This window comes from Mastomys coucha, unplaced genomic scaffold, assembly GCF_008632895.1.
Source record: "Mastomys coucha isolate ucsf_1 unplaced genomic scaffold, UCSF_Mcou_1 pScaffold18, whole genome shotgun sequence".
NCBI lineage: Eukaryota > Metazoa > Chordata > Mammalia > Rodentia > Muridae > Mastomys > Mastomys coucha.
The window spans coordinates 92,294,537-92,317,024 of NW_022196900.1; the positions used below are offsets into that span (position 1 = coordinate 92,294,537).

General features: G+C 48.0%; 1 protein-coding gene across 3 annotated transcripts in view; it reads left to right on the top strand.

The window, feature by feature from the left end:
- The first annotated feature begins 6,193 nt into the window (after positions 1–6,193).
- Positions 6,194–22,488, top strand: part of Cnr2 (cannabinoid receptor 2) — a 32,249-nt gene continuing 15,954 nt past the window's right edge. For all 3 annotated transcript variants that reach the window (XM_031379078.1, XM_031379077.1, XM_031379079.1), the window contains exon 1: positions 6,194–6,367. The gene's annotated coding sequence lies outside the window, so the exon portion shown is untranslated. The remainder of the gene's footprint in view (positions 6,368–22,488) is intronic.

Sequence of the window (22,488 nt, forward strand, 5' to 3'; positions counted from 1 at the left end):
TTCCTCCCTCTCTCTCTCTCTCTCTCTCTCCCTTTCTCCCTCCCTTTCTCTCTCCCTTTCTCCCTCCCTTTCTCCCTCCCCCCCTCTCTCTGTGGAGGTCAGAGGACAGCTCTTTGGAGGTGTTTTTAGGGATGGGTCTCAGATCACCAGGTTTGTATACCAAGGGTCTTTACTCAGTGAATAAAGGTCATCTCTCCTGCCGGGCCATGATGATCTCCCTGAATATTATTGCAAGAAGAGAGAAATAAACTCAATCCCCAGATCCAGTAAGGACCAAAGGAAGGCTTCAGACAAAGCCTAGAGCACAGCCAGGTCTATAGATGTGGTTAAGAAGAGAAGACATCCAAGGTCAGGTTGCTTAATGGCAGGCCAGAGGTTTTCACATCAGAGATGAAAGCTAAGGAGCTTCGAATGTTGAAGGATTAAATATCCAGACCATGACTTAGTACCATGTTGTGGTTGTTTTTCAAGATAGTGTTTCTCTGTGTAGCCTTTGCTGCCCTGGAACTCACTCTGTAGACCAGGATGGCCTCAAACTCACAGAGATCTGCCTGCCTCTGCCTCCTGAGTGCTGGGTTTAAAGCCATGTACTAACACACTGGACCATAGGATTTGTTTTTTGTTTTTTGTCTGTTTTTAAGTAGAGTTAAATGTATTAAGGAGATGTAAAAAAGAACTCCAGAGAGTGTGAGGAACTCCATGGGAGGAACAACCACGGTTCTTACTTTGTTTGAGACATGAGCTCACTCAAGGCTATCCTCCAGCCTCAACCACACCAGGACTGGGATGACAAGTGTGCACCACCGGGTCTTCCTGTAGGGCTCTCTGCTAATACTGGACAGGGCAGGACAGGGCCAAGGCCAAAGCTTAGCTGAAAATACAAGGACCCTGAACTGTCGTCTGGTCTAAGAGACTATTCATGAGGCACATGCATTTATTTTGTATTTACACTTCTCTCTGTTGCTTACTTTTTTATTTCTTTCTTTGCTTTTGCATTAAAAGATTTCTTGTTATTGTGCAAGTGTAGTTATGTGTAGAGATCAGAGAACAACAACTAAACAGAGCCAGCTCCCTCCTTCTGCACCTCTTGGGGCCGAAACAGCTCAGCCACAGCCAGTAGATGGCAGCATCTCACAGTACAAGGCCTGGCCCGGCTGCTGCTGGGGAAGCCCTCAGGGGGAGCTGCTGTGATAGGAATGGGAGGGTTTGTGTTCTGAGTGGACTCAGCCAGGCATACAGAGGGGAGATGCTGGGATGCCCTTATTGACCACCTGACCTGAGGTGGGCTTAAGGTCTACAGCAGGGCCTCACTTAGGAGCTGGCTAGGCATGTAGATTCTTCTTCTTCTTCTTCTTCTTCTTCTTCTTCTTCTTCTTCTTCTTCTTCTTCTTCTTCTTCTTCTTCTTCTTCTTCTTCTTCTTCTCCTTCTCCTTCTCCTTCTCCTCCTCCTCCTCCTCCTCCTCCTCCTCCTCCTCCTCCTCCTCCTCCTCCTTCTTCTTCTTCTTCCTTTTCTTCTTTTTTTCCCCCAGGACTAAATTCCAGATTAAAGATTTTGGATATAATCATATAAAGATGAAGAACCAAGTTTTGCAACCTAAAAATATTTACTTCTTAAAACTATATTAGTACTTTAGTAAACTATACAAAAAAGATAAGGAGACAAATATGTACATGTATAGAACTGCATATCAGTCAGGCCAAATACTGCAGAAAGAATTCCCAGCATGAGCTCACGCATCTGTGAGAACACAGAGCAATTCTTGTTTAGACAAATCCCATCTTCTCCTGCATGAGCTGCTCTTCGCCAGCTATAGTTGGCTGCTTCTCAGAGCAGACATTCACCCTCCTCGTCCACCAGTCATTGGGGAGGGCCTGGGCCGTGAAGATGGCTGATTCCACCCATTCTTCATGGAGGGTTTCCTGATGGCAAAAAAAACCCCTACAAATTCTATTCCCCAGAAGAAATCTGTTATGAAAGACAATCTCGTCGGGCAGTGGTGGCACACACCTGTAATCCCAGCATTTGGGAGGCAGAGGCAGGTGGATTTCTGAATTCAAGGCCAGCCTGGTCTACAGAGTGAGTTCCAGGACAGCCAGGGCTACACAGAGAAACCCTGTCTCGAAGAAACAACAACAAAAAAAAAGGGGGGCTGGAGGGATGGCTCAGTGGTTAAGAGCGCTGACTGCTCTTCCGAAGGTCATGAGTTCAAATCCCAGCAACCACATGGTGACTCACAGCCACCCATAATGAGATCTGATGCCCTCTTCTGGTGTGTCTGAAGACAGCTACAATGTGCTTACATATAATAAATAAATAAATCTTAAAAAAAAAAAGAAAGAAAGAAAGGAAGGAAGAAGGAAAGAAAGACAATCTCCATGGGGACTGATTCTGGCTGTCCAACACTTGACCATTTGAGATGTAAATCATCTTCCCTCCAGTTGCCTGCTTCCTAGGGACAGAGAAGGCCAGACCCCCTGGAGTTACCATACCTAGACTCTCCAGGCATGTAGATTCTTTTGGGTTTTTTTTGGGGGGGGGTTGTTTGTTTGTTTGTTTTTGTTTTTTTTGTTTGTTTGTTTCTTCGAGACACATTTTCTCTGTATAGCCCTGGCTGTCCAGGAACTCACTCTGTAGACCAGACTGGCCTCGAACTCAGAAATCTGCCTGCCTCTGCCTCCCAAGTGTGGGATTAAAGGCGTGCACCACCACCTCCAGTTCGAGTCTGTGGGTAGGCCAGGCCGGCAGTCTGACAGATCTCTGGGTGACTCAGATGTGTGAGGAGGTTTTACAGGTACCTACTCTCTCCAACTTCCTCATTCCAGGAATGGGGAAATTGAGACCAGATGAAGGAAGTGATTTACTGCAGCGGAGAGAGCTCAGGAGGTGGGGGTGGAGTGGGAGACGAGCTGAGAGATGCCTCAGCAGTTAAGAGAGCTTGCTGCTCTTCTTAAGGACCTAAGTTCGGTTCCCAGCACCCACATGGCAGCCCACAACTGCCACGCACACTCGTCTACTCCAGTCACATCCAAAATATCGGGGATAAAATCCTGATTAAGGATAAGAGGCAATAAGAATCCAAAAGGAGTTCTGTGCCTCCTGGATATTCAGACAGTCACTGGTATCCCCTAACTCAGACGTGTTCCAGATCAGTCTTTCCAATCGTCAACACGCCCTCATAATTAGGCATAAAGGTACCCCAAGAAATGATTTGTAAATGGCTAAGATTGGACATTGTTTCCTGGCCGACACAATGTTACTAACCTATCCTAGTTTAACACCAAGCTGTCCAAAGCTTGGAATTTCTCTCAAGGAATCTGCCCTGCCACAGCTAGCAACAGAGGTCAAGTACATTTCTTAGAGCAATAGACAGTTCATAATAGTTAGAAATGTTTTACATACTAGAGAGTAATGAAGGGCTTCCACCCAAAGACATTAGCTAGAAGTGTTAGATTAAAACCTCCTAGTCATTGCCTCCAGCAAGAACCGGAGAGTTAGTATAGGAATACCAAATTAGTCCCAGCAGGGAGGGGCACCGTTGCTCTTCCGCCCGCCCGCTTCACAACTAGATACGTGATCTTGGTCAGTAAGATCACTGACCTTAATGTGTCACCTATCTACGTGACTCTTGTCATCTGCCCTACTTGCTGTATGCTACTTAAGCCTGCTTGTCACTTTGTATAAGGACTAGGAGAAGGACTAGGACTTAGACTTGGACTTGGACTCGCACGCAGGGCTAGCAAAGCACTAGGGACTTGCACTAGAACTTAGATGGGCTAGGACTCAGATTCATGCAATCTGCAGTCCCCCAGGCCCAGAACACTTGGGCCCGGGGGATGCAGCACGAGTCTAGAGGAGATAGCTACTGCTTTAGACCCAGTATGTTTTAGATAGCCTCAGATGTACCTCAACTATTGAGCTGCCAGATTTACCATCTCTCTTTTGCAATGACTGTAAAAGTCTGATGCCATTTTATTTATTTATTTATTTATTTATTTATTTATTTATTTATTTATTTATTTGGTTTTTTGAAACAGGGTTTCTCTGCATAGCCCTGGCTGTTCTAGAACTCACTCTGTAGACCAGGCTGGCCTCGAACTCAGAAATCCACCTGCCTCTGCCTCCCAAGTGCTGGGATTAAAGGCGTGTGCCACCACCGCCCAGCGTCTGATGCCATTTTTAAGAAATACATTCAGATCCTGTACTTCATGTGTCATCTCTGCCATCATTTCTTTGCCTAAGCCTTGTCGACCTGACTAGGACCCCCATTTCTCCCGAGGGTTGAGGGAGGCCCAGATCGGCCGGCCTGCAGCACACAACCCCCTCTAACTCCAGTTGCAGAGATTCAGGTCCTTCTTCTGGCCTCCTTAAGTACTGCAGGCATGCACATACACACACACACACACACACACACACACACACACACACACACAGCTGGAGAGATGGCTCAGTGGTTAAGAGCACTGGCTGATCTTCCAGAGGACCGGGGTTCAATTTCCAGCACCACACGGCAGCTCATGACTGTCTAACTTCTGTTCCAGGGAACCCCACCCCCTCACCCAGACATACATGCAGGCAAAACACCAATGTATATGAAAATACAAATAAATGAGTTATTAAAAACAATAAACACATCAATAATAAAGTACATCCTTTTAGAAAGAGACAACTCAATTCTGAGCATTTCCCTTTCCCTGGTTCTGGTAAAGCTTCCTTTCCATCCCTCCCTCCCTCATGTGTGCAAGCCTCTAGCACCATCATACACCCTGAGCTGCCGACAGAGCTAGGTGTTGGGGGGCACGCCACTCCTCTTTACCTTGAGGGCTTCCTCAGAGCCAGATGCCTGGGAGTCAGCATTCCCGAGCATTAGCTAGATCTCTCCCAGTTCACCCCTAGCATCAGAGATAGTTGCCTCTCTGATTCTACACAGGTCAAGCACAGGCCACAGGAGGGCCACACATCACCTTTCTGGCCTTTGTTCTCACTTTGGAGGACCTGAACTCTCCCCATTCCTTGACGGCAATTCCTTGTTCTTGGAAGAGAAGTAAGAGTTGATGCCAGCATCCTGCCCTCCCCCAAAAGGGTCTCCTTATCAAGGCAGCCCCTCCCTACAGCAGTGGGTTTGCCCCAAACGTGTCAGATCCTCGACAAGAGCAGGGTCCCCAGCCTCCACCAGTTATGTAATGCTTAGCCACATTAGCTGCATTCTTGGAGTCTACCCACTAGATGTCAGGAGAATACCTCCTGCTGGTGTGTCAACCAAGACCACACACCCCTGCCCTCCACTCCCCCTGCCCCTGCACACCCCCCCTCCAGCTGTCTCACAAATCACCTTTAAAGGAGTGCCTGGTGAGGAATACTATAATCTCAACACTGGGTAGGTAGGTGGAGACAGACAGCCTAGCCTAGAGGGTGAATCCTGGGTTCCAAGGAGAGAACTTGCAGCAAAACTCAAGGTAGATCTAGGAAGATATAAAGCCGGTCTGCCACTGAGCCAGCAACTGGCCCCTCCACGGTTGGTTCTTGCTATGTCTCCTTAGCAAGTTCCTCCATTAGAGGTAATGCTGTGTGGAATGGCCTGGCATCAGGTACCTTCACACACACACACACACACACACACACACACACACACACACACACACTTTTGTTGTTCTGTTTTGTGCTTTTTGAGGCAGGGTCTCTGTATCCTTTTTGAGGCAGGGTCTCTGTATCCTTTTTGAGGCAGGGTCTCTGTATCCCTGTGTATCCTAGAACTTGCTATGTAGACCAAACTGGCCTTGAACTGCCTCTGCCTCCTGAGAGCCGTAACTAAAGGTGTGTGTCTTCCATCATCACAGCTTCTGAACTTGCTTTTGTCACAGCCACAGAATGGAGCCAGCGCTCATTCAAGTTGTCATCTGCCAACACCTGCAGGCATTTGCGTCTCAAAGCCCTGGGCTAGGGGGAGGAGGCATGGGAGGAACACTTGTAGTCTGGTCTGTTGTCTCAGACAAAGGATGTAAACTTTACAGAGGTCAAGTGAGTTGCAGGACAGTGTACACCCGGGCTGGATTAGAACCCAAGTTTTGGGACTCTAAGGCCTATGCCTATGCCCTCCCCTGGCCAGAGTTCCTAGGAAGAGAGAACTCAACCGCAGGGCAAGAACACTGTGGCACTGGGAACCCAGAGGGGAAGTGGTAACAGGGGGACGGAAGGCCAGACCTCCTCTCACTCACTCATCTGCGAAAGTGTAAAAGCAAGAAAAACCAGACTGGAGCTGCAGCTCTCTGGACCTATGTGGAGGTCCTGGCCAGGGTTTCCAGATCTGAACACAAAATAGCCAGGACAAGACTCCACCAGACCCTGGGGCCCAGCGGCTGACAACTGACCGTGAGTGTAACTTCCTGTGGTTTTGTTTTTTTTTTTTTACTTTGGACTGCTCATTCCAGAGAGCCTACCTTCTAACCTCAATTCGTCCCTGTTTCGATAAGTAAGGGGAAACTGTCTGAGGCAAGGGGATGGATGTCAGACTGGGAACGTGGGTCACATTGATGCTCAAGACTAGTTCTCCTGAGACCAGGGCTTGCCTTGCCTTTCTCCGCAGTAATAAAACCCCAAAACTTAGGTAGCTTTTTTGGAGGAGTCTATTTCTAGTCACCCCTGAATCAGAAAGCCATGCTAGACCAAAGAAACTTTACTTCCAGTCCAGCTTAGTGAGTGGGGTGAATGTATTACTGCTGTCTGTAGGAACATGGGTGGCTTGGGCAACTGCATCATCAAAAAGCCCGCCCCAGCATGGTGACAACTGCCCAACGCTAGTGATTTAACTGGTGTCTCCCTTAGTTGACGGTCCATCTCCTAAGATTACAAGCAGCAGACAGGACAGTGTGCAAGGGTGAAGGAGGAGGGAGGGAGTGTTGGAATGTCAGGCGAGGGTCTAACGACCACACACACAGGGATTGATACAGGCACAATCTTTTGAAGGCCTCCCGTAGATAATCGAAGCTTTTGTGAAGAGAGGGGCCACACAAGCCCAGGGAACAGAATTCCATGGCACACAGATCTTCTCTGTGGGTTGGGCTCTGCTCCAAGGCCCTTTCAAGATTTCCTTTTTTAGATGTTCACAACTTAACGTCTGTGGTAAATGCTACCATATCGCCTGCTCAGCAGAGGGAGGCTGGGTGCCACTCCCCTGAAGCCCCAGGGGCATCGCTTGAGAACATTGGCTTGAGTACAAGCATTTTGGTTTCCTGGCCTACTCTACCAGGCCATCGATCGCAGGTGGGGATTTGAAACGGACTCCAGAAGACTGAGGTCTTGGGACTCACCCAGGGCAATCTGAAGCCTTGTTTTATAGAAGGAAAAAAAAATTGACGCGCAGTGAGATGATTGGCCGTCAGATACAATGAAAGGCACTGGACCTGTGTGGCCAGGGCTCTGCTTCCTTGGAGGTCACTTTCATTGAGGGAAGACAGACGTTGAGGTGGGAATCCTGGGGCAGAGGCGCCTGTTTAATCCTAACTCTTAACATTCCATTGGTTTGCGCAAATAACTCCCCTTCTCTGGCCCTTAGCTTTTCCTTCCGGGCAGTGCAGGTCTGAGAATGCCACTCTCAGGCTTGCGGTAAGGGCTCCGCCAGGCTCACTGGTTAGGGAGAGACCCCTGCACTGGGCTCAGTGAATAGCATTGGTGGAGAGTTGGGCCTTTGGTCCATGCCACCCATGCTAGAGATGCCCGCGGGTTAGAGATGAGAAAAGGAGGTGCCAGCCCTTTGCTAGGATAGGAATCTGCCTCAGGAGAAATGCGCCATGGTCACCAAAGCCAGGACTGGGCAGAAGAAGGGCTAAGGACAGATGCAGGAAATCTGGGGATGCCCCAGTTCTGCAGCTGCTTGTGGCTCAAGGGAGCTTGCTCCCTAATCTGTGTGGCCCCACCTGTGCGGATCTCCACCTGTGAAGCCACCCCTCCCCTTTCCTCAGTCAAACTGCCAAAATGTCTGCCTCCTCATCTCACTGCCCCTGTTTTATTTGTTTGTGTATGTGTGTGTGTGTTGGGGGGGAGGGATCCATGCACCTGTGTGGGGAAGCTTGTGGAAGCGAGGCAGGTTAATGTCGGTACGGCTCCTCACTGAACCTGAAACTCACTCAGTCGGCTGGTCTAGCTGCTGGCCTGTGAGTCCCAGAATCTTCCTGTCTCCCCTCTGCTGTGCTGGGATTACAGGCACGTCAGTCATCGTGCCAACTTCTTCCTGTGTGCTCTGGGGACTCCGAAGAAGGTCGTTGTAAAGGCCGAGCTGTGTCCTCAACCCTTCTTGCCCCTGTCACTCTGAGTGCATGTTCTAAGGGTGCCTGAACCTTGTATTGATTTTCATGGAATCACATATATAATAGAACTCCGAGCCTCATACAGCCAGGTCAGTGGACATTGCCTCACAGGTCACATACAGAGCTTCCCTGATACTCTGGCACCAACAAAAGTTGTGTTTGGTCCTCACGTCAGTGGTCAGTGTTTCCCTGCTGGGTTTGGCTGGCCTCACCATTTTGCTGGAGTAGCTGTAGTCCCAGATTCTTTGTCAAGACTTAAAATGTCAATCTCTAATATGTAACTTTCAGTAATTTCTCCTGGGGAGGCTCTTCCCCCAAACTCTCCAGGGATCAGAGTCCACCAGCCCCCAGTTACTTGGGTGGCCCATGTCCTGGGATTTCCTTTCTAGTCCAAGGTTCCCTCCCTGTGACTTCAGCTAACAGAGCCTTTTTGCTCCCGCCCACCTGAGCACCAGCTCCACTCCCTGGGCTGGATTCTCTGGCAGGACTAGAAGAGAGGTATTTTCAAGCAGCTTATGATTGTGAAAAGCCTCCGAGGCAGGTGACGCAGGAGGCTGTCTGCAGAGAGACAGACAGCTTTATCGTACCGATAAGGAGAACAAGACTCAGCCTCAGTATAGACTTGCACAATGCCACTTGGTTAAGGCACTGGGGAGCGGCGGGCGGGAGTGGAAGGCGCTAGTCTTGTGACAGATCCAAGCCAGCCTCTCGGGCTAGCTAGGTGACCTAGTATGATTAGCATCACTTCCTGATGAACCTCTGTGTCTGCAGCTCAACCCACGCAGCCTGTGGTTCCCAGCCTGTCTCCGGCACATGCCTATGTGTGCTTTAAACCCATTAGTGATGCTTATGCCAGAAGGTGCGGTTCAGGGGCTTCCCTTGTGTGCTCTTCACAGTGGCTCTTGGTCACTCAATGATTGTAAGGTGGAAATCTGTGGCCCACCAGGACTTACAAGCCACCTGAGCTGGTGGGCAAAGCTATGGCTCAAACCTAGACCCCTTAGGGGTTCTAGCCCTGGAGACACAGGAAACAACCATGATGGCACAGGCCTGTGATCCCAGCCCTCCAGAGGGCAAGCCAGAAAGAGCAGAAGTCCAAGACCTGCATAGAGAGCTCAGGGCCAGTCAAGGCTACTTGTGAAAGAGGCTATCTCAATTAAAACTAGCAGGCCGGTCTTAGCCAAGCCCTACTCTGTCGTGAGAGTAAACAGATGGTAGAGAATTCCTCATAGGGGGGAAGACCCAGTCCAGGTCACTGCTGTCACATAAGTGTCCCTTGTAGAACAGGTTTTTTGTTTGTTTGTTTGTTGTTTGTTTGTTTTTGGTTTTTCGAGACAGGGTTTCTCTGTATAGCCCTGGCTGTCCTGGAACTCACTCTGTAGACCAGGCTGGTCTCAAACTCAGAAATCCGCCTGCCTCTGCTTCCCAAGTGCTGGGATTAAAGGCATGCACTGCCACTGCCTGGCTGTAGAACAGGTTTTTGATGCCACAGTATGTGCAGCCTGAGAGCGAGTATGTGTAGGGAGAGGGAAGCATACTGTGTGTTGGGCCCTGAGGTTCCAACCACAAACCCAGAAGTTTCCTCATCCCATGGCCCTCTCTGCAGGACTTCCCTCCTTGGGCTTGTGGCTGTCACTGACATTGCCTTGCGCCATGATTCCTTGATCCTATGAGGACACCCCTCCCCCCACCCAGACAAAAGTGAGAGAGAGCCTAGAGCTAAAGCTTAACTGCTTAGCCAAGGCCAAAGCAGGGGGCTCCCCTGGGAGCCTTTTCCTTCACACACACACACACACACCCCACGGCAGAGCCCCTAAGAGGAGGAAGTTGTTCTTTCTTCCATCTCCTAGAGAGAGGAAACGTCCACTGTGATGGTTTGTATAAGCTCAACCCAAGGAGTGGCACTATTAAAAGGTGTGACCTTGTTGGGGTAGGCATGTTACTGTGGGTGTGGGCTTTAAGACCCTCATCCTACGGGTGGTGGTGGCACATGCCTTTAATCCCAGCACTTGGGAGGCAGAGGCAGGTGGATTTCTGAGTCCGAGGCCAGCCTGGTCTACAGAGTGAGTTCCAGGACAGCCAGGGCTATCCAGAGAAACCCTGTCTCGAAAAAGCCAAAAAACAAAAAAACAAAAACAAAAACAAACAAACAAACAAAAGACCCTCATCCTAGCTGCCTGGAAGCCAGTCTTCCACTAGCAGCCGTAAGATTGAAGATACAGAACTCTCAGCTCCTCCTGCACCATGCCTGCCTGGATGCTTCCATGTTCCCACACTGAGGATAACGGACTGAACCTCTGAACTTGTAAGCCAGCCCCAATTAAGTGTTGTCCTTTATAAGAGTTGCCTTGGTCATGGTGTCTGTCCACAGCAGTAAAACCCTGACTAAGACACCCACCCATGCCTCACCCAGGCGGTGAAGACCCCCCAAATGCTAAGGAAGGCAGACAAGTGACGTGGGTGGTGTGGGTGGGAAGAAGAAGCGGCTGCAGTGGAGTTGGCCCCAGCAGGGAAAGGAGAGCTGCTGAGATCCAATGAGGCAAGGACTTCACTCCAAAGTGACTTTATAGGATAGGTGTCCTCTAAGGTTTGTAGCTTCTCTTCTCCTGTCCTTCCCTGTAACTTTCTCCCACTGCCACGCAGGCCAGCCTTGATTCTATGGTGCCCAGGGGCTCCCACTCAAACCCCTGCAGCCCTGTTGTGGTGATTCCTCCCCCCCCCCCCCCCCCCCCCCCCCCCCGGCTCCCTAGGGGTTGTGCCCACTCAGTTCCTCTTTGAGAACCACAGGTGCATTCACGGTGGTGCTTCTGTCCGGATTCAATGAGTCCTTCCTGTGTCTCTTCACACACACACCCCGCCTCCCTCCCCCCCCCACTGTGGATGTTTGGGGTACCGGGTGGTCCATCAGTACTACAGGTAGGCAGGGGTTTGGGGACCTAAGGAGAACCATACACATTTCTGGAAAACAGGTCAACAGATCCAGAAGGTACTTTGAGATGTAGGATTGTGATTTACTAGGAACTTATGACAGAGGCATGGCTTGGGGACGGAAACAAGCCAGGAGCATCCCACACCCCAAAAGCAAGAAGAAGGGGTTTATAGACTCAGCTACACAAAGCTAGAGAGCAACCAACCAGAGTGTATCTGGCCTTTCTCAAAAACTAAGAACATATCAGAGTTAAGTCAAGGGACAATCTGGGTGTCAGTGAAGTGACCAGAGCGACCGGAACCAAATGCACGGCTGTTTTGTTTTTTAAGATACTGTATAGCCCAGGCCAACCTAAAATTCAAGATCCTCTCCATCTTCCAAGTACTGGGATTACAGGTGTGTGCCATGTCTCTTAGCTTTGAAAAACTTTTTTTTTTCTTAAGATTTATTATGAGGGCCAGAGAGATGGCTCAGTGGTTAAGAGCACTAGCTGCTCTTCCAGAGGTCCTGGGTTCAATTCCCAGCAACCACATGGCAGTTTAAATAGTCTATGACTCCAGTCCCAGGGAATCTGATGCCCTCTCTAGCCTCTGTGTGCATCAGGCATGAACACAGTACACAGAGATGTGTGCGGGCAAACCCCGTATATATAAAACAAACAAACAAATAAATAAAACTTGAATAAAGCTAGGCAGTGGTGGCCACATGCCTTTGATCTCAGCACCTGGAAGGCAGAGGCAGGCAGATTTCTGAGTTCGAGGCCAGTCTGGTCTACAGAGTGAGTTGCAGGACAGCCAGGGCTACACAGAGAAACCCTGTCTCCAAAAACCAAAAGAAAACAAAACAAAACTTGAATAAAAATGAAATATTTTCTTTTTAATTAAGTGGAGGTGTGTACATATGAGCTCAGGTGCTCCCAGAGGACAGGCTTTCAGTCCTCTGAAGCGAGAGTTACAGGCAGTTGTGAGCCACCCAACATGGAGTCTTGGGAACTCGGGTCCTCTGCAGGAGGGCCAAGTGCTCTTAACCACTGAACCATCTCTCCAGCCCTAATTTTTTTTTTTTAAGGTATAACTCAGGGGCTTCAGAGCTGGCTCAGTAAGTAAAGTGCTTGTCATGAGATGGGGGCTCAAGTTTGGATCCCCAGCACGCTCAAAAATGTCGTGTGGTGTCTCATGCCTGAACCAATGGGAAGCTTCAGAGACAGGCAGCTCACTTGCCAGCCACTCTATTTGAAACATCACACTCCAGGTTCAATGAAAGACCCAGCTCAGAAAATAAGACCAAGAGTGATGGAGAACTAAACCTCAGGCTTCCACACGTGTGCACACATATGTACACATATGTACATCTATAACGTAACACGGACAGAATGAAAAATAAAATACATGTATAAATTCATGTGCTGGGGGCTTGTCTGGGAAGATAAGATCTCTCTCTCTATAGTCTAGCCTGGCTTTGAACTCACTGTATAGCCCAGGCTAGCCTTAAATTCAGGTCCGACCACCTGGGCCTCCTGAGTGCTGGATTACAGGCATATACCACCATATCCGGCTGTATATTGGCTTTTAAAGTGCCAAACCACAAGAAACCTGGATCCTCACTTCTGCTATATTCAATCCTTTCTGTCTGTACTAGTGCCTTGTGTGAGTTCATCTGGACACTTTACAAACATTTGTTGGTTTGTTTAATTAAAGACAGACGTATTTATGTTATGTGCTTTGTCTGTGTGTGGTGTGTGCACCACACATATGTGCCAGGCGCCTGCAAAACTCAGAAGAGGGTGTCTGATTTCCCTGGAACTGGGGTTAGGGACAGTTGTGAGCCACTATGTTGGTGCTGGGAATCAAACCCTGGTCCTTTGGAGAGTCACCATTGCTCATAACCGCTGAGTCATCTCTCCAGGCTCTTTGCTCTTGTTTTTAATTTTTAATAATGTGTGTATGTGCGTGTGTGTTTGTGTGTGTGTGTGTGTGTGCGTGTGTGTGTGCATTCAAGTGCAGGTATCCAAGGAAGCTAGAGGTCCCTGATCCCTCTCAAGCTGTATAGCCTTACAGACAGTTATGGGTAGCCTCGTGTGTGTACTAAAACCAAACTCCGTCCTCTGCAAGAGCAGAGACTCTGGGCTCCAGCCTCCAGACTCTTTGTACGAGAGCTTATTGGGCACATGACCTTGCTGTAGGCAAGCTTGGCTGTTAGTAATTTTCTTCTACAAACTTCTGGCACATGTCTTTAATCCCAGCACCCAGGAGGCAGAGGCAGGTGGATTTCTGAGTTCGAGGCCAGCCTGGTCTACAGAATCAGTTCCAGGACATCCAGGGCTACACAGAGAAACCCTGTAGGGGGCTGGATGGGAGTCAGGCTGGTTATGGTTAGTGTCTATTTGTGTATTTTCTCCATTTGGCTACTTAATGATCGAGTGTATCTAAACTTTACACAGTGACATAAGAGAGAGTGGAGCTGGACTTGACTGTCTCAGATCTGGCCTCAATGGCTTATGTCCCAGGGATATGAAAATGCACAAACCCCAGTGGGAATTGTTGGGCCTTCTCATCACTTCCTGTGGTTCATGAGAAAGGAAGTGATTTGAAGTCGAGTCTACTCTTTTCTTTCTTTTTTATTTTTGAGACAGAGTCTCACTGTGTAACCTCGGCTAAGCTAGAATTTGGTATGTAGATCAGGCTGGCCCCATAGGGATCCGCCTACGTCTGTGTCCTGAGCACTGTGGTTAGAGAAGTATTCCAAAACCAAAAAGGAGCACCCCGCCTCAAGCAAGTGTACTGTGAAGAGGACCGTTACACTTTCTAACTCCCCCACCCTTAACATTTGATTTAAACATTTAAATTTATGTAGTCGGGGATGTAGCACAGTGGTAGAATACGTGTCTAGCATGCATAAAGCTTGGTTTGATTCACAGCACTGCCAAAAATAAAAGTAGTGTGTGTGTGTGTATGTGTATAAACCTAAACAACTGGACAGCAAAAGTAACATAAATCTCAAATTAAATGCACTGTTTATAAAACTAAACTGTGCGGGCGGTGGTGGCGCACGCCTTTAATCCCAGCACTTGGGAGGCAGAGGCAGGAGGATCTCTGAGTTCGAGGCCAGCCTGGTCTACAGAGTGAGTTCAAGGATAGCTAGAGCTACACAGAGAAACCCTGTCTCCAAAAACCAAAAAAAAAAAAAAAAAAACCAAAAACCAAAAACAAAACTAAACTTTGGTTTCTTTCTGCTTTGTGAGTATTATAAGGTTTAGTTCAAATTATTTTTATGGGTTTGGAGAGATAGCTCAGTGATTAAGAGTATGTCTTGCTCTCTCTCCTTCCCCCCACCCCCTCCCCCCACCCTCCCCCCTCGATAAAGCACCTGAGTTCAAATCCCAGCACCCATACTGCTGTGGTAAACCTGCCTCCAGGGAATCCGACACCCTTTTCTGGCTTCCTCAGGCAACAGCACTCACAAGCACATACTGCCAGACACTCATACACATGCATGAAATAAATAATAAAGTAGATCTTCAAAACAACAAGCCAGGTGTGCTGGCACACACCTTTAATCCCAGCCAGCAGATTTCTGGCAGTTTGAGGCCAGCCTGGCCTACAGAGTGAGTTCTAGGACAACCAGAGAAAGTCTGTCAATAAATAAATAAATAAATAAATAAATAAATAAATAAATAGTTCTTATGCAACCCAGGCTGGCCTCAAATTCCCAGCAGTCCTCCCATTTCACCCTTCAGGGGTAGGAGGAGCTGCACGAAAGATCTGTCCTTCAGACGTTAAGCCCAACTCTCTGTGACAGGACTGTCCCTGCTAGGTTTAATTCATCCATCAGCTACTGTCCTGTGGTTCCTGGATATCTGATAGCTACTTTGTCATTACCAGATTCTAGCAGTCCAGAGCCCATGAGTGCGTTTTCCCAGCAAGATGTGGCATGGCTTAACAGTGACACCGCTACCACCCTAAGATTGTGTCGCAAGCGCCTTTCATGGCTCACAGTATCCAGAATGCTCACTTAACCCTCACAGCAATGGTGTGGTTACTGTCAGAACAGCAGAGGGTTTGGAGGCACTCCACATCCCTTTCCCACACCCCTCTTCTGTTAGGGGAACCTGTCTGTTCTGCACCTCCCAATCTGATGCTACGATCATTTAAACAAATCGAAATCAAGGCTGGGTAGGGACTCCACTCTATGAAATTTGGATGAGGCAGGAAGAGGTCCGGAGCCATCAGGGAAAGCCACAGGGGATGACAAAAGTCCAACACAAGTCGACCCTGTCCTATCCCCGAGGTGCAGAGGAACCACAGTACAAAGACCTCTCTATCCTTCCATCTTTCTATCTCCCTGGCCTTATTACCTGACTTGCCAGGAAATTTCCTTTCCTACAGAGAGCACATTAAGGACAGAGGGGTGGCCACTCCACAGATGGCCACACAATGGCAGTCTCCCACACAGGTCTCTTCGCACTTCCCTGACAAAGGTGAAGATCTCCCCAGCTCGGGGGCTCATGCACAAGGAGAGGAGAACCATCCCAGCCAGTCCTTCCCACCTCTGCTCACCAAGTCTCTCTGGTGCTTGTTTGTGGTTCGGTTTGAGACAGGACCTCCTCTCCCTACCTAGCTCTGGCTGCTCTGTACTGTGTAGTCATAAATGGACAGGTACCATCTGACCATTACAAACAGATAATTAGATTAAAACAACAACAACACTGGAATTAGCTACTCAAAAGGCAGAAGAAGAAGGATCATGAGTTCAAGGCTGTCCTAGCAAGAGCTTGTCTCAAAATTTAAAAAAAATATATATATATGTATGTATGTATATATATATGTATGTATGTATATACATATATATATATATATATATATATATATATATATATATATATATATATATATATATATATATAAAGGGCTGAAGATATGGCTCAGTGGTTAAGAGCACTGACTGCTCTTCCGAAGGTCCTGAGTTCAAATCCCAGCATCCACATGGTGGCTCACAACCATCCATAATGAGATCTGGCGCCCACTTCTGGTGCATCTAAAGACAGATACAGTGCACTTAGATAAAATAATAATTAAAAATCTTTGGGCCAGGGCTAGTGAGATGGCTCAGGGGGTAAGAGCACCAACTGTTCTTCCAAAGGTTGTGAGTTCAAATCCCAGCAACCACCTGGTGGCTCACAACCATCCATAATGAGATCTGGCGCCCACTTCCGGTGTGTCTGAAGACAGCTACAATGTGCTCATTTATAATAATAATAAATAAATCTTTAAAAAAAAATATTTGGGCCAAAGCAAGCAGGGCCGGAGTGAGAGGGGCCGATTTAATTCCCAGCAACCATATGATGGCTCACAACCATCTGTACAGCTACAGTGTACTCATATACATAAAATAAATAAATAAGTCTTAAAAAATTAAAAATTAAAAATTAAAGGCTGGGTTGAACAGGTATGGTGGTTCATGCCTTTAATCCCAGTGCTCAGGAGACAGAGGCAGGAGGATCACCATGAGCTACAGCCCAGACCAGTCTATGCTGTCCTGGCTACATAGTGTGTGCATCTCAGAAGAAAAAAAGGTGGGGGAGAGGTGCTCGGGGTCTGATTTAGGTAGAACACTGCTTACCTGGTGTGCAGGAAACTCCGGCTGCAACCACTAAGAGCACAAGAAAAAAAAATAGGATGTGAGTTTGAATAACAACAGCAAAAACAGGGGGGTGTCAACACACACAAAGCCCCTTGTGCCTGCCACGAAGGAAACTCACTGTCTTCATAGACTTGAGCCCCCACAGTGTGTTCAGCAAGCTGAGCCCAGGCAGCTGCTAATCAGGCAGTAAGGGTATTTTCTTTAAAGAGATATTCTTTTTGGCTGGAGAGGCGGCTCAGCAGTCAGGATTGAGCCTGGTCCTTGCAGAAGACCTGAGTTTGATTCTTAGAACCTGCTGCTGCTGCTGCTGCTGCTGCTGCTGGCTCCGCATTGTCTGCAACTCCATCCAGCCCCAGCATCCTCTCCTCTCTGTCTTCCATTCTTGCCCTCTCTCCTGCCTTCAGCCCTTCCCTCACTAGCCTAAAGGGACAGCAAAGATGACTTTGTTCCTGCCTTGACTGTCAGAGGACTTGAGCCAGGCACTGAGGCAGGCACAGCATCCTGTAAGAGATTGTCACACCTAACCTCACGGGTGACACGAGGTCTCCTGCTCCCCTTTCCTCCTTAATATCTCAGTCTCCTGTGATCTGGGATTACAGACTAGTGTCATTACATCTAACTAGAGATAGCACATATCTTTAACCAGTTATGGTTTTATTATATGTATGTGAGTGTGCGTCCCTATGTGAGCATGTGCAGGTGCCCCCCAGGGGGCAGAGATGTTGAATCCCCAAAGTCCTTAGATGACAGTTCAAGATTTAGGGACACACACCTTCCCTAGGACATCTTTTTTATTTATTTTTGTTGTTGTTGTTGTTTTCCTGACAGAGTTTCTCTCTATAGTCCCAGTTGTCCTGGAATTCAATCTGTAGACAAGGCTGGCCTTGAACTCAGAAATCTGCCTGTCTCTGCCTCCCAAGTGCTGGGATTAAAGGCATGCATCACCATTGCCCGGCTCCCTAGAACATCTATCAATGAGCTGAGCCTGATCCAGAGGAATTGTTAACCTATTTATAGTACTAACGGAGTTCAGGAAAGAATAGTATGCCTCTCAAGGCATGAGAAACAAATCTTAACAAAAAAACAAAACAAAACAAAGTAAAACCTAAAGCAGGGTGGTGGCGCACGCCTTTAATTCCAGCACTTGGGAAGCAGAGGCATGAGATCTCTGAGTTCAAAGCCAAACTGGTCTACAGAGCCAAGGCTATCCAGTGAAACCATGTCTTGGAAAACAAAACAAACAAAACAAAACAAAACAAAAAACAGACCCTAGCCATTCTTTTTTTCAATTGGATATTTTATTTGTTTACATTTCAAATGTTATCCGTTTTCTCAGTTTCCCTTCTGCAAGCCCCCTATCCCATCCCCCCTTACCCTGCTTCTGTGAGGGTGCTCCCCCACCTACCCACTCACTCCCGCCTCACTACCCTAGCATTCCTACACTGGGGCAGCAAACCTTCACCGGACCAAGGGCCTCCCCTCCAGCTCCCTCAGTCTTTCCCCTAACTCCTCCACTGGAGTCCCTGTGCTCAGTCCGGCTGCTTCGAGCATCCGCATCTGTATGGGTCAGGATCTGGCAGAGCCTCTCAGGAGACAGCTGTATCAGGCTCCTGTCAGCAAGCACCCTAGCCATTCTTTGCCTTTGTCCATTGAAGCTTCTATTGGCTGCGAAACCTTCATTCTGCTCAGGATGATGTGAGCCTTGGGTTCAAAGACTGCCCTTCTCCTTCTTGGAAGAAATTGTTAGGGTTCAGAAATCACCCTACAAACCACACAGACACCGATCTCAGTTAGACAGGGGTGCCTTATTGAATGCACACCCCAAGACTGATCAGGGCTGTAACCTCAGACTAGGGAGCCAGCTTATAAAGGCTAAAACGGCAAGACCCACAGTGCTGGAAGTGCTGCCCAGTGGTCATCCCTGACTTAAGCTATTTTAGACATAACAGTTCATACTGAGCTTTAATTTGGTGGGTTCTCAGTGAAGCAGATGGCTGTGGAGTTCCTTAAGATTAACACACCTCATACATAACATACGGAACATAGCAGGGATTGTGGTCAGCATGACCCTGCTCTGGGTCAAGTTATTTCTCTGTGTCAATGACTGGTAGGCATGTTACAGCCTCAATATGAAATAGCTGGCCAGGCATGGAGCAAAATGGCTATCTCTGTGGGAAGGGGTTGGCTCAACCTTGCAGTAGGTTAAAGACTGTTTATCTTCTGTGCCTTGCAAAGTCAGGTTGCATGGCTGAGATAAAAGACAGCAGGCACACTTTAGGGTTGGTTGCTTCAGGGTAGGGAGGTAGGAGGGCAGGGCTGCTCGCATTTACAGACCTCAATGTACCCTTTAGCTTGGGGGCCAGGAGAGGGCTCTGAGCTGCTATTATGACCCACCCCCTTTTTTTCCTTTTAAAGACAAGCTCTTATGTAACCTAGACTACCCAAAAGCTCACTACATAGCCAAGAATTTCTTATTCTCCTGCCTCTCTCAAGTATTGGGATCACAGGTGTGTGTGTGTGTGTGTGTGTGTGCGTGCGCGCACGCACACGCGCGTGTGCCAGGTTTATACAGTGCTAGGGACCTAACCCAAGGCTTTGCGAATGCTACGCAAGCACTCTACTAATTGAGCTACGTTCCCAGAGCCTCTGGTAACTTCTTTGAGATTTATTTTGTGTGTATATGGGTCTCCTGCATGTATATCTGTGCACATCGTGTGCGTGCAGTGAGCCAGAAGAGGACATTGGATTCTATGGAAATGGAGTTACTGGCAATTGGCAGCTGCCAAGTGGGTGCTGAGAATCAAACCCCGATGGATCTTCTGCTGGGGCAGCCAGTGCTCTAACCACTAAGCCTTCCAGCCCCCGTCCTTTCTGCTTATTTTAACCTCAGCAGTGAGCAGCTTGAGGATTGCTTGCTGTGTCTTAAACACTGACAGTAACACTAGTGTCTGAAAGGGGTTTGTTTGTTCATTACTTTTATTCTGTGTTCATGAATGATTTGCATGCAGTATATGCATTTTCTTCATGGGCGTGCCTGGTGCCATCAAAGGCCAGAAGAGGGAATCTGATCCCCTGGAAATACAGTTACAGAGAGTCGTGAGGTGCTATATGAGTATTTGGAATCGAACCTGCGGGTCCCCTGGAAGAGCGACAAGCGCTCTGAAGCACTGAGCTAACCCAGATGTGGTGCATATCCATAATCTCAACACTTGAGAGATAGACCCAGGAGGACCTGCAGTTTAAGGAGGTTCTTAGTTACAGTAGATTTGAGTCAAGCCTGGGCTATGTAAGGCTCTGTTGTTATAACACTTAATTAACAACAACAAAGGGCCACATTGAAATTGTCTCTTTCAGAATCAGCCATCCCTCCCCCAACAGCCCAGCGCTACTCTAACACCACCAAATCTCCTCATATTTCCATGCACCCATTTCTCCATCCATAAATGGAGAAAACAGTGCTACACATCTTTGGTGCCCATGTTGATGTTTAAACAAGACAATGTGTAGCTGGGAGTGGTGTTTAATCCCAGTACTTGGGAGCCAAAGGCAGGTGGATCTCTGTGAGTTCAAGGCCAGCCTGGTCTACAAAGAAAGTTCCGGGACAGCAAGGGCTACATAATAGAGAGACTCTACCTCAAAACAAACAAACAAACAATGTGTAGAGCATAGTTCGATACCAAACTGTTGTCATGGTCCTTTTTGGGTGGCCATTCTGGGTCCAGAGAATAAATGGCTTCTCACAGAACTGGAGAAAAAAGCCAAGGCTGAGACTCTGACCACACTGGGACCCTTCATTTTGCCTCACATTGGCACTACCTTCCGGTCCCTCTGGCACCCGTGCTTCTGCTTGGGCTCTTGCTGTCACTGCGATTGTCTCTTTGTACGAGTGTAGTTGTAGAGGTCAGAGGTTAGCCTTGGAAGTCCGGGTGGAGTGATGGATGGGTAAATAGAAAACAGGCTTGACGTGAATTGAGCTTGACCGTGCAGAATCCTGTGACAACTAAGAGCTGCCAGAGGAAGGCGTCCCAGTGGAGACTGGGCATGCCTGCTCCATATATTACAAACTCCTTCCTAACTATAGACGGGGTTGTCTACACTAGGTGTTAGTGGAGTGAAGGGTCTGAGCGGGTAGCTCACTGGTAGAGCTCTTATCTTACACACACATATAACATATATAAATATATATTAGACTAATGTAAATATACAGATGCTAATATTAGACTAATATATTACTACTAATAATATGATATATAACTAATAATATAGAACTAATACTATAGGCTTATGTATTATATGAGTCTATATATTGCATACACACATACATGCTCACACATTGGGATCCAGGGACCTTAGGAGTCACCATCACCAGCCTGTCCTCTTTACAGATGAGAAAAGGGAACCCCAGAAAGAGAAGATTAACGACAAGACAGGAATCAGAGCACAGTCCCTCCCCTCTGTCTTCCCAGTTCCAGGCAAAAGCAACCAGGCTGCTGGGGACTAGCTCTGTGGAAGAGCATTCCCTCAGTATGCCTCCATATGTCTCTGGATTCCATCCCCAGCACACACAAAACCATGAATTCAGCTTTTTTGGAGGCATCAAATCTCTGTTTCCCACGGTAGGTGCTGAAGTCTCAGGCTTCCCTTCGGTCCCCTCCACGGGTAAAGCAGCAGAGGCCATCTCCTCTGTGACTCTGTTTCACTTCACACTTTCACTTCACGTGAAAACAAAAACCTGCCACACCTTTTCCTGAGGGTTTCCAGACCCCCGGGTCCTTTCCCAGAAAGTCAGGTTGAGCCTGGGTCCCAGCTGCAGCCTCAGACCTCCACCAGCAGGGACACACTGTCAGGAGCCGGAGTTCCTGGGCTAGACATTTCCTGGAGGTGTGGAAGCCAGGGCTGGTTGGCTCACTTTTGTCCTAACATCTGTTCAGCATCAGATTATCGCATGTCCTACATCATGTTCTTGCACACACCCGTGGCTGTGAAGGTTTGGAAGCACACTGACCTGTTGATAAGAAAGATGAATTACCAGGTGGGAGCTACATAGCAAGACTCGTGTCTCCAAAATTGAAATGTTAGGTGACAAAAATCCAAAACAACCCAAGCAGTCATAAGAGTGCAGAAAAGCAAGATCTTTATTTGAATTAGGCAGCAGGGCAACAGCACAGACTCAGGAGCAGACTGTGTCTTCAAATGGTCCTCTTAGTAAGGATTTAAACAGATGAAAAAATGTATTGTATCCAGGCCGCCACCGATTGATCAGGGACAGAGGACAGACTCAGGAGCTGATCTGCCACCCCAAGCCAGAATACTACAGAGCTTTGTTTTGTTTTGTTTTGTTTTTTAGTATAGAATAGAGTTTATTTAGGGCATGGAGAGGGGTGTTAAGAGAGTAGCAGAGGCAGAGAATGGCAGAGAGGAGAGAATAGAGAAGTAGAGGCCAGCCATGGCTGTGTGGAGAGAGGGGGGAAGGGAATATGAAGAGAGGAGGAGGAGGAAGGGGGCAAGAGGCAAGAGAGAGAGGCAGGAGAGAGAGGTAAGAGAGAGGCAAGAGAGAGAGGCAGGAGAGAGAGGCAAGAGAGAGAGAGGCAGGAGAGAGAGGTAAGAGAGAGGCAGGA